The sequence below is a fragment of the Aythya fuligula genome, chromosome 3 (genome assembly GCF_009819795.1).
Source record: "Aythya fuligula isolate bAytFul2 chromosome 3, bAytFul2.pri, whole genome shotgun sequence".
Lineage (NCBI taxonomy): Eukaryota > Metazoa > Chordata > Aves > Anseriformes > Anatidae > Aythya > Aythya fuligula.
Genome location: NC_045561.1, coordinates 118,496,986 through 118,506,481, shown reverse-complemented (window position 1 = coordinate 118,506,481; position 9,496 = coordinate 118,496,986). Strand labels below are relative to the sequence as shown.

At 47.3% G+C, this 9,496-nt stretch overlaps 1 pseudogene; it reads right to left on the bottom strand.

Annotated features, from left to right (window-relative positions):
• Window positions 1–1,562: 1,562 nt before the first annotated feature.
• LOC116487539 lies at window positions 1,563–8,876 on the bottom strand (annotated as a pseudogene).
• Between the last annotated feature and the right edge of the window lie 620 nt (window positions 8,877–9,496).

Below are 9,496 nucleotides of genomic sequence, written 5' to 3'. Positions count from 1 at the left end.
GGGATGGGTTTCCCAGGGAGGCAGTGGTATCACCATCCCTGGGGGTGTTCAAGGAGAGGTTGGACGTGGTGCATGGGGACATGGTTTGGTGGGTGACATTGGTGATCAGGTGATGGTTGGACCAGATGATCTTGGAGGGCTTTTCCAACCTTCATGATTCTAGGATTCTACAGGAAAGCTGGGGTGGGACTCTTTATCAGGACGTGTATCAATAGGACAAGGGGGAATGGCTTAAAACTAAAAGAGGGGAGATTTAGATTATAAATTAGGAAGAAAATCTTTAATATGACAGCAGTGAGGCACTGGCACAGGTTTCCTAGAGATGCTGTGGATGCCCCATCCCTGGAGGTGTTCAAGGCCAGGAAGGATGGGGCTTTGAGCAACCTTGATCTTGTGGGAGGTGGCCCTGCCCATAGCAGGGGGATTGGAACTAGATGATCTTCAAAGTCCTTTCCAACCCAAACCATTCTGATTTTATGATTCTAGGATAATTGTGGCTCACCTTGAAATGAAGCACGCAGTGACCAGTCCAGTCCAACTCAAACAGTTTATTAGCAAAGACTACAAAGCATTATAATGAATCACCACTCTTGACAGCTCTTCAGGAGACTCTGGTCATTGGGTTTGCAGCAGGATTGCAGGAAAAGTGCAGAGTAAACACCCCCTCCCACTGCACTGGTGCAGGCAGAGCCACTTCCATGTTCTCCAGGCCCTTTTTGTTCAGTTGCCACCTGCCTGTCTTGACAGCACAAACGCACTGCTGACAGCTGCTGAGGAAGCTGCAAAGCTGTCTAATTCTCTACTTTGGTTATAAAGGGCTTTTACCCAACACAGAAGTGCTTGGCAAAAGCAGTTGGGGTGGCTAGGAGCTGGAGGGACCTTTGCCAGGCCCAGGCTCATGAATAGGAATGGCTCATGGAAGTGGGGGTACATCTTAACCTAGGACATATACCTAATAACCACACAGTTAAAATCACTGTCTAAATCCGCATAGGCTGCTGCGTTAATTGCTTTAATGGCATCAGAAAGAGAATAGCACCTGAGTACTGAGTTTATGAATGCAAACAATAATCCCAAAAACCAAAATAGCCAAGTTCCCCACAAATGTTCACCTGCTCGCAGACCCCTCTGTCCTTTCTGCAAGTGTGACAAGTATTGCTGCAGGGAAGCTGTTCTTTTGCCAGTGTCATGTCTTTTCCCATAGCAGCTGATAAAACTGGTACTTGCTAATGCTGCCTTTGCTCTTCATCTGGCACTTGGTCTTGATCTTGGCAGTATGACTGCTTGCTACCAGAATGTTCTTCTAGTTTGCTTTAAGACAAAGCTGATGTAAATATTTATGGCAAGAAAGGAAGAGGACTTTGACTTTATCACACAGCAAGGGAATCGCTGAGCAGCAGCATGAGAAGCACTCCTTAGTTCGCCCAATGTTGCAGCAATTACATTTAGTTTTATTGACATGGTTTAAGTCATAATCATTACAAGAAGATTTTGTGGTTATCCCCATGTTATGTTCTTCTAAAATACAATGCAGCTGCATTTTTCCTTCATACCAACTTAGCCTACCATTTCTCCAGTTCAGCGAGTGCATTCTGCTTTGTAACTTCCTGCCATGAAGCAGGGATTTCTCCTTTGCCATGAAATTTCCCATTGTAGTGTTGTTCTAGTTGTGTCCTGAAAGAAGACACAAACCATTTCCAGTATGCTTGCATGGATGGATCAGGAAGAATGCTCCATGTGGAATAGGGATGTCCTGCATCCCGGTATTTCTTGTAGGGGATCCATGTGTCTTCACCAATCCTGAATAAGCAGTCACTTGAAACACTGCTAGAACAAATATCAATGACTAGGTTGTCTGTTTTATGCCATCTGTATCCTGTCAAAACTTGTGGTCGATGGAAGACAACCCGGTGGTCTCCGTCATGCTTTGGCATAGTGTTAGTGCAAACAGCCCCACAAAATGGACACTGCTCCTGGCACCCTGCAAACTGCTCAGCCACTATTGTGTGAGGCTGCCTTTCAAAGGAGCTCATACGAGCTTCTTCAAACTCTTTCCTGAGATCATCAATAACGGGAGACAGTGCTTTTGTCATGGCATTATTCAGGAACTCTATGTCTGTTATCTCCTGATGTTCAATGCCCTTCAGGTCGCTCCTGGGCAAGTTTAGCACGTCTCCAAGTGCTCTGCAGAATTCATCGAGCCAAAGAGAGATTTTATCCTTTCTGTCTTTTCTGTCTTTGACAACCATGGTTGATGCAAAAACAGATGACTGAATGTTTTCAGAGTAACGAGAGAGTGAGTCTCTCAAAAAAATCTCTAGCCTTCTGTTCTTATCTAAACAGTACATCTCGACTTTTGTCTTAATGTAATTATTTAAAAATTCTCCTGGGGCATTAAGGTAATGCTTGAAATTTTCAAATTTTTCTTCTTCTGCTAGGTATTTCAGCATGTAATATTCCAGAGTGGATCTATTACCTCTGAAATCTGGTAGTTTATTCTGCACGTCTCGAGCTATGTCAAGAGCTGTCTTCTCATAGATGGCGTGCTGAAGAGCTGGGGCAATCTTGGTGCACAGGAAATCAGCAAATGTTGTGATGCAAGAGGCTCCTTCGCAGGAAATCTGGAAACACTTAAAGAAGTCTTCTCTCTTGCTCTCCAGGTAGACGACTGGATCATTTGCTTTCCTGAATGCTGCATGCATGTCTTTAAACCTTTCTGCTGCCATTCTGCACAGGTACGGTGATAAATCTATTTTGTAATCTTTATTAAAACTGTAATTTGCAGTGGTAGGGACAGAGTTCATACCTTCCTCCACTTCATTTAGTATTTCATGAATAAAAGTTTGACTGTAATCCATTTTGTCCTTTTCCTTCTTCTCAATGTTTGCCTTCACACGCGTTATGATGCTATCTGTAATGTGGTGCATGTTGTTCACATCGGCATCGTCCAAACTCTTAGAAAAGATGCGGAAGCCTTTTTTCTTAGACACATGTTTCTCTATGTCAAGAGAAAAGACAGTCTTTTGGGAAAACTTCCTGATTTGTTTATCTACATTAGGCTCCTTAAAGTGATCTAGAAGGACCCCTTCTATGTCCACATCGATGTCCACCTTTTCCTGAGGGGGAGCAGCAGAGGACACTTCATTAAGCCACTGAACCCAGAGAGGATTGAAGAATTCTCTCAGTTTACTTTCGCTTAATTTCTGGCCTTTTAGAGACAGGGCCAACTCTCTGCTCTTTCTCAGGAGCTCGTTTTCATATTCAGACTTCCTCTCATCCAGTTTACTCTGGCTCTTCTTTACTTCTATAAGTTTCTCACACTTCCTTTGCGTTTCAACAAGAAGGGACTCTCTCAGTTCTTTCAGCTTCAGTTCTGTGCTGCATTTCCACTGGATCAGTATTTCACGGTCTTTGTCTTCACTGAAGAATGTTTCCATGTTCTTGATGATAGCATCTTTTGTCTCTTGCACCAGTTTTTCAAGGTGTTCCGTGGTGACCTTGCCCAACTCTCCATTCCGCACCTTGTTTTCCAGTTTCATTTGCAAGTCTAAGATGTGACTTCTCAGCTGCCAGGTCCACTGACTAAATGCAGTTTCCAGTTTCTTGTAGGCAGCAATCTCCACTGAATTCTTGAAGCTGAAAATGAAGTTTTCATTCAGCAAGGCATTCCACAGGTCACTAATACGCACTTTCAAGCTGGAGAGCCTCAAAACGCTGCTGTGCGATTCCTTCTTGGCAGCTTGGAGAATTTTGCTCTTTAATTCCTGGACGTTCTGGCTGTAGGTGGGGTTGGGCGGTGCCATCGGTGGGTTTCCTTCCCACAGGTGAGCAAAGTAATGAATGTGGGTTTTCACGTCAAAGCGGATGACATCGCTGAAGCAGGTGATGTCACAGAATTCCTGCTGGGCCGCGGTCACGGTCATTTCATCCAGCTTTTCCTGCAGACGTCTTTGTCCCTCCATGTTCTGTTCCTTTGCGGTTATTTCGCCCACGTTTTGGTGCACAAAGAGGCAGCCTGGGGAAATATTAACTTGCTTCATCCTCAGGAAAGCCTGCACAGCAATCTGAAGGACGTCTTGCATTTCCGAAGGATTTTCTCCAAAGATGTTGATCAGAGTCATGTTGCCGATGCCAATGACAAAGGTGGCCAGCTCATTGTCATGGTTAAGTGACTGCTTATTGGCCATCTCTATGGCACGAAGTCCTTCTGTGTCAACAACGAGCAGGTAATCAAAGTTCAAATCCTGTTGGAGCTTCTTGTCCACTTTAATGAGCTGCATGAACGCTCCCCGGGTGCACCTCCCTGCGCTGACGTTAAACTGCAGACCAAACATGGCATTCAGCAGGGTTGACTTCCCTGTGCTCTGGATGCCAAGCACGGAAAGCACAAATACTCGCTTGTCCCCTACCTTCTCAATTAACCTGTCAAAGACGGCTCCAATCCATTGCAGTGGTACGTAAGAAGCATCACCATCCATCAGCTCAATGGGATACCCTAAAATCATCAGATTGGCAGCAATTTCAGGTAGTTTGACATACCATTTTTCTTTGGAGGTTGTTGATTCCAGTGCCTCATAAATCTGCCCCACATCTCTCAAAATATGCTCAAGGCCAATGGACGAATCATTGATTTCATCAGAAAGGGCATCTAATTTCTTCATCAATTGAGTTTTCAGGTTGTTATTTTCATTGTTTTTCTTTAATGCCAGGATTTGAGACCATAAGCGATGATACTCTCTCTTCAGCTCATCAAGGTGATCAGAGGAGATGTCGTCCATGAAGATCTTCATCCACTGCAGAAAGAATTTCTTGGTATTGTCTGGCTGTGACTGGAGAAAGCCAAGGACTGTTTTCATCAGCTGATTGAGGGGAAACGCTTTACCTAGTTGCTTTCTTCGTATTGCAGACTTCTCCAATTCAATTTGGCTCCGATGATGCTCTATGCTCTTGTTCCTCTTTTCCTGCAAGCGAGTGAGTTCTTTGTCCTTTTTACACCACAGGTACCACAGTTTTCCCTGAAGAGGCAGTAGCTGTGATTTGATCTCAGACAACTTCTCTTTCTTTAACAGATTCACCAGTTTGATTGCCATTTCTTTGGCTGTCACGCACGCTTCTGCATCTTCATCGACTAGGAAGCCGTGCTCGAGAGCTGTGCTCAGGCATGCATTGAGGCTAACAAGCGTGCTCGACCCTTCCACTAGGTCTCGGATGGTTCTTGTCAGCTCACCCACTAATTCTGCTTCATTTCTGTTCTTGATCCCTATTCTTACATTTTGGCCAGATCGGCCAGCTGCAATGCTGTCTTTCTCAGTGAAAAGGCAAACCAAAGGCCTCCGAGACTGCCACAGATCATGTAAAATTTTCCTGTTTTTCTTGTTGCTTTGATCCAACTCAGAAACAAGAACCACGATCACGGCAGAGATCTCCTGTAAAAACTGCAGCTGGGGTTCGTAATCTCTCGCATCTCCGTGCAGGTTACAGAAAGCAACAGGGCCGTTAAAGCTGTCGTCGTCGCTACCACGGGGAAGTTACCAGGAGATCTCCACAACACCTTTCATCAGGAAGCAGTCTTTGGTGCTGCCTTCGCAATGGCGATGGAAAAAAGTGTCGTGTTTCTTCCTGCTCAGCAGGGCATTCAGGAGCTGAGACTTGGAAGAGGAAGGAGAGCTGCCGATGCGGAGGAAGGACACGATGGGCATCTCTGCCTGATAAATGAGTTTGTTTTTGTGACTGCTAATCCTCATCTGCTCTCCCTATCTCACCGTCCCTTTCCAGCTCTTCTTGATTTGGCTGAGGGACCAGAGAGGGAACTCTATCTGTGAAGTGCCCGGGTTTGGTACCAGGAGGGGTAGTGCAAACTGGCAGAAAGCGAGCTTGGATGAAAGGTACTGTCTCATGAAATCATCAGCACAATGAAAAATTGCCATCTGGAGGTCCATGGGGTGCACATGACTCTCCCTGCTTGCAGATTCAGGGGCTCCTTTGTCCAAGTCACTGAAAAAGTCATCAAAGGAATCAGAGGGCTCGTGCTCCTCCCCTGAGGTGTTTGGTGTGGGAACAACTTCTGGCTTACTCGCCTCCTTGCAAGTCAGGTACCTCACCCGATAATCCACGGTCAGGAGCCTTTGCAGGAAGTAAAATGGTAGCTCGCTGTCCTTGCTGGGCTGGCTTTTGTGTACAGATGTCTGGTGTATTATGTGGAAATCTTCTGTGCCCATTTTTCTTGGATAGTACCTTTCCAGCCCGAGGCACTGAAGTAAGTTGAGGAACTCTGGGTTTGCAGCAGCTTGACTTGCTTTGGATTTGCTGCTGTCTGATTTGGGTTTGCACTGACTGGCAGGCTGCATGCCTTGAAAAGCATCTTCCAGGTCTCTGATTATACTGTCTTTGTTCAGGTTGCCAGATGTGTCCTCCACTTGCCCATCGATGAAGGATTGCAAATCTCTTTCCAGCATCTCCCAGTCTTTGAATGCATTGTGCTTTTCGAGGAGAGCTTTCATCTCTGTGGACCATGTGTTTCTTATCTTTTCTTTCATGAAAACTAAGCGGTCATTCTTTTGCTCAGGGGTCATCTTCTTGTTTTCGAATGTTATGGTAAGCCCCCTCAGCAGCAGGAAGGCCTGAGCTCTGCAAGCATCCTGTTCCTTCAGGCTCTGATACTCGTTATGTGCCACGCGCATTTCCTGTATCATGAAATTAATTTCTGGACACCCAAGGAGGTACTGAAAAGTGCCGCTTTCTACTTGGTATCCCGTGCTGGTTGTAACTAAGAGCACTAAGAGTTCTATGTCTTCCTGTGCCCTTTGCTGCAGAGACTGGAGCAAGGAAGAAACAGACTGGCTTACAGTGAAGGTGGCTTTGATCTTTGCCTCATGAATGGCAGATGCAGAAGTTGCTGGTTCATAGGTGACTTCCTGGATGTACTCCTTCATCTGCTTCAGTGTCGTATTGAGATCTTCAAGACTGGAAATACTGTGAGTTTGGGGAAGTGTGTGCTCCTTGTGGAAGACCCACTGCATAATGAAGGAAGTCTTGGGGAAGTCCTTGACAGAATAGATGTGAGGATCCAGCAGGCACTGCAGCAGAAATTTGATGTAGATGGTGTTTTCTGGAGAAGACTTCTGGCAAAAAGAAACAGTGTTCACCAGGAACTCCTGCAATGCTTTGTCTGGCAGACATATGCTGATCCAGACACTGTGATTTTTTGTTCTTTTATTCAGGCCCTGTTTAAAATCTAGCAACATGAGCAGTTTCTTTTCATCCACTGTCCCCTCCCAGGTCTTTACTTGCTCCAAGAAAGCTCTGGCCTCTTCTACGGCACTGGCCAGTTCCTCTCCAAAGATCACACCGGTGCTTTGATTCGTTAGCTCTTCGTAGACAGCCCTGAGGCTGCTGCCCATTTGATGTGAGGATTTAAAATCGCTGCTGTGGTTGGACAGGATTATGTCCCACACTGGGATCAGCTGAGAGCCCCGGTCGATCACACACCAGGTTGTGTTATTGGCCACAAGCCCGCATTTCCACTCGGGAAGGGAATCCGTCTCTGCTGGGCCCCCTGTTTTGGTCACATAGAGCTGAACTGCTGTGTGGGTGCTGCTTCTGTCTCTTCCCTGAATTGATGCCTGTGAGCTGGAGTTTGAAGCATCCCCCTTCACTCCCCACTTGGTACCGAAGCCGCTGAAGCTAGCGCCGACGTAGCTGTTCAGTGCTTCAGATGTTTGTTGCTTCATCTCATCCCATTGCTCTGCCCTGAAACCTTCGGCAGATGCTTTCCACCAGAATATTCCCCCAAAGTGGAGGGGTCCCTGGTTCACGTGGGACCCAAACCTGCTGAAGAAGCTGGAGCACCTGCTCTTCAGTAGGTGGAACCTGTCTGCCTCCTGGGTGATGCTCAGAAGCTGTTCGATGTCTTGCAGCTCTCGCAGGGCTGCGTCTGAGAGGCGAAGCTGGTCCTTTTGGAAGTAGTAGGAGGCCAGAGGGATGTATTGGTACTTGGTGGTGCAAATGTACGTCTGCTCCGAGCGTGACCGACGGGAGTCCTCTGACTGTGAGGACTTGCCATAATCTACACCTGTTTCAACACTGAACCCCCAGAACCCAGCTTTGACAGAAGCATTGATGCTGAACCCCAGCTGCTCCATGGACTTGGTGAAAGCAGCTTCTGCTGCAGAGGAGGAGAACTCCTTCCTCTCAAGCAGCGACCCTTGCACTGGACCAGTGAGCATGAAGCCATCAGGGACCCTGATGAGTTGCTCTCGCTTTGCCAGCACATCCTCCAGGCTCTTGGTTTGGTAAATCCCCTGCAGAGCCAGGCCTCCCGATGCCCGCCTCAGGACCTCCTCGTCAGAGACGTTCTCCCTCTCCCCCATGGACTTCTCCTGCTGCTCCAGTTGCTTCCGGATGCTCACCAGCTCATCCAGCAATGCCTTCTCTGGAGGTGCCCAGTACTCCTTGGGAATGTCCATGGCTTGCTGTAGGGCCTCCTCTTTCTGTCTTATCATTTCCTTGCTGTGGCTGCAGCTCTTCTGCATTTCCTCCAGCTCCTGTAGGATTGACTTGGCTTCTTCTTGTCTCTGCTTCATCATCTCCAAGCGCTGCTTCTGTACTTCATCAACAGCTCTTTTGTTGTCTGTGATTCCCAGGAGCCTTTGGAGTGCCTTGGTCTCCCAGGGGTACCGTACTTCACGTGCCAGTTTAAGGCAGTCTTCATATTGCAGATGTTTCAAAGCATCTCTTGACTTAACACCCAATATCTCTGACAGTTTGGGGAGCCAGTATTCTTCATCAAGTCCTTCCTTCTCAAATGCTTCTGCCAGCAATTGCTTAGCAATTCGTGCCTTTTCCCCAGCAGCTGCTCTCTCCTCCTGTGACTCCATGGCTGTAGAAGGGGAAAACAGACCTGTTACATCAGGTTAGAGGAGGCCACCACCCCTTAGAAGAGGCCTCTCCATAGTTTCTGGCTCAGGGATTTCTTCTGCCCTGCTGCTGGAACCCAGCCTCGGGCACCCCTGAGATAGGCAGACACAGACAGACATACACATGCAACCACTGGCACGGCTGAACAAATAGCCATGGACAAGGCGCTGCCTTCAACAGCACCCATGTATAAGCTGCTGTGGTGGTTCCGCTCGAGTGGGCAGCCAAGCTCCAACACAGCCGCTTTCTCACTCCCCCTCCTCAAAGAGGAACGGGGAGAAAATACGATGAAAAGGGCTCAAAGGCTGAGATAAGGACAAGAAGATCACGCAGTAATTATTGTTACGGACAAAACAGACTCGGCATAGGGAGATAGTAAGATTTATTGCTCATTACTAACAAGCTAGAGAAGTGAGAAACAAAGGAAAGAAACCAAAAGCACCTCCCCCCCCATGCACCCTCTTCTACCTCCTCCCCCCGAGGGGCGCAGAGGAAAGGGGGAATGGGTGTTATGGTCAGTCTACAGCGCTTCTTCTCTGCCGCTCCTTCTTGGTCACTCTCGTCCCCTGTGCTGTGGGGT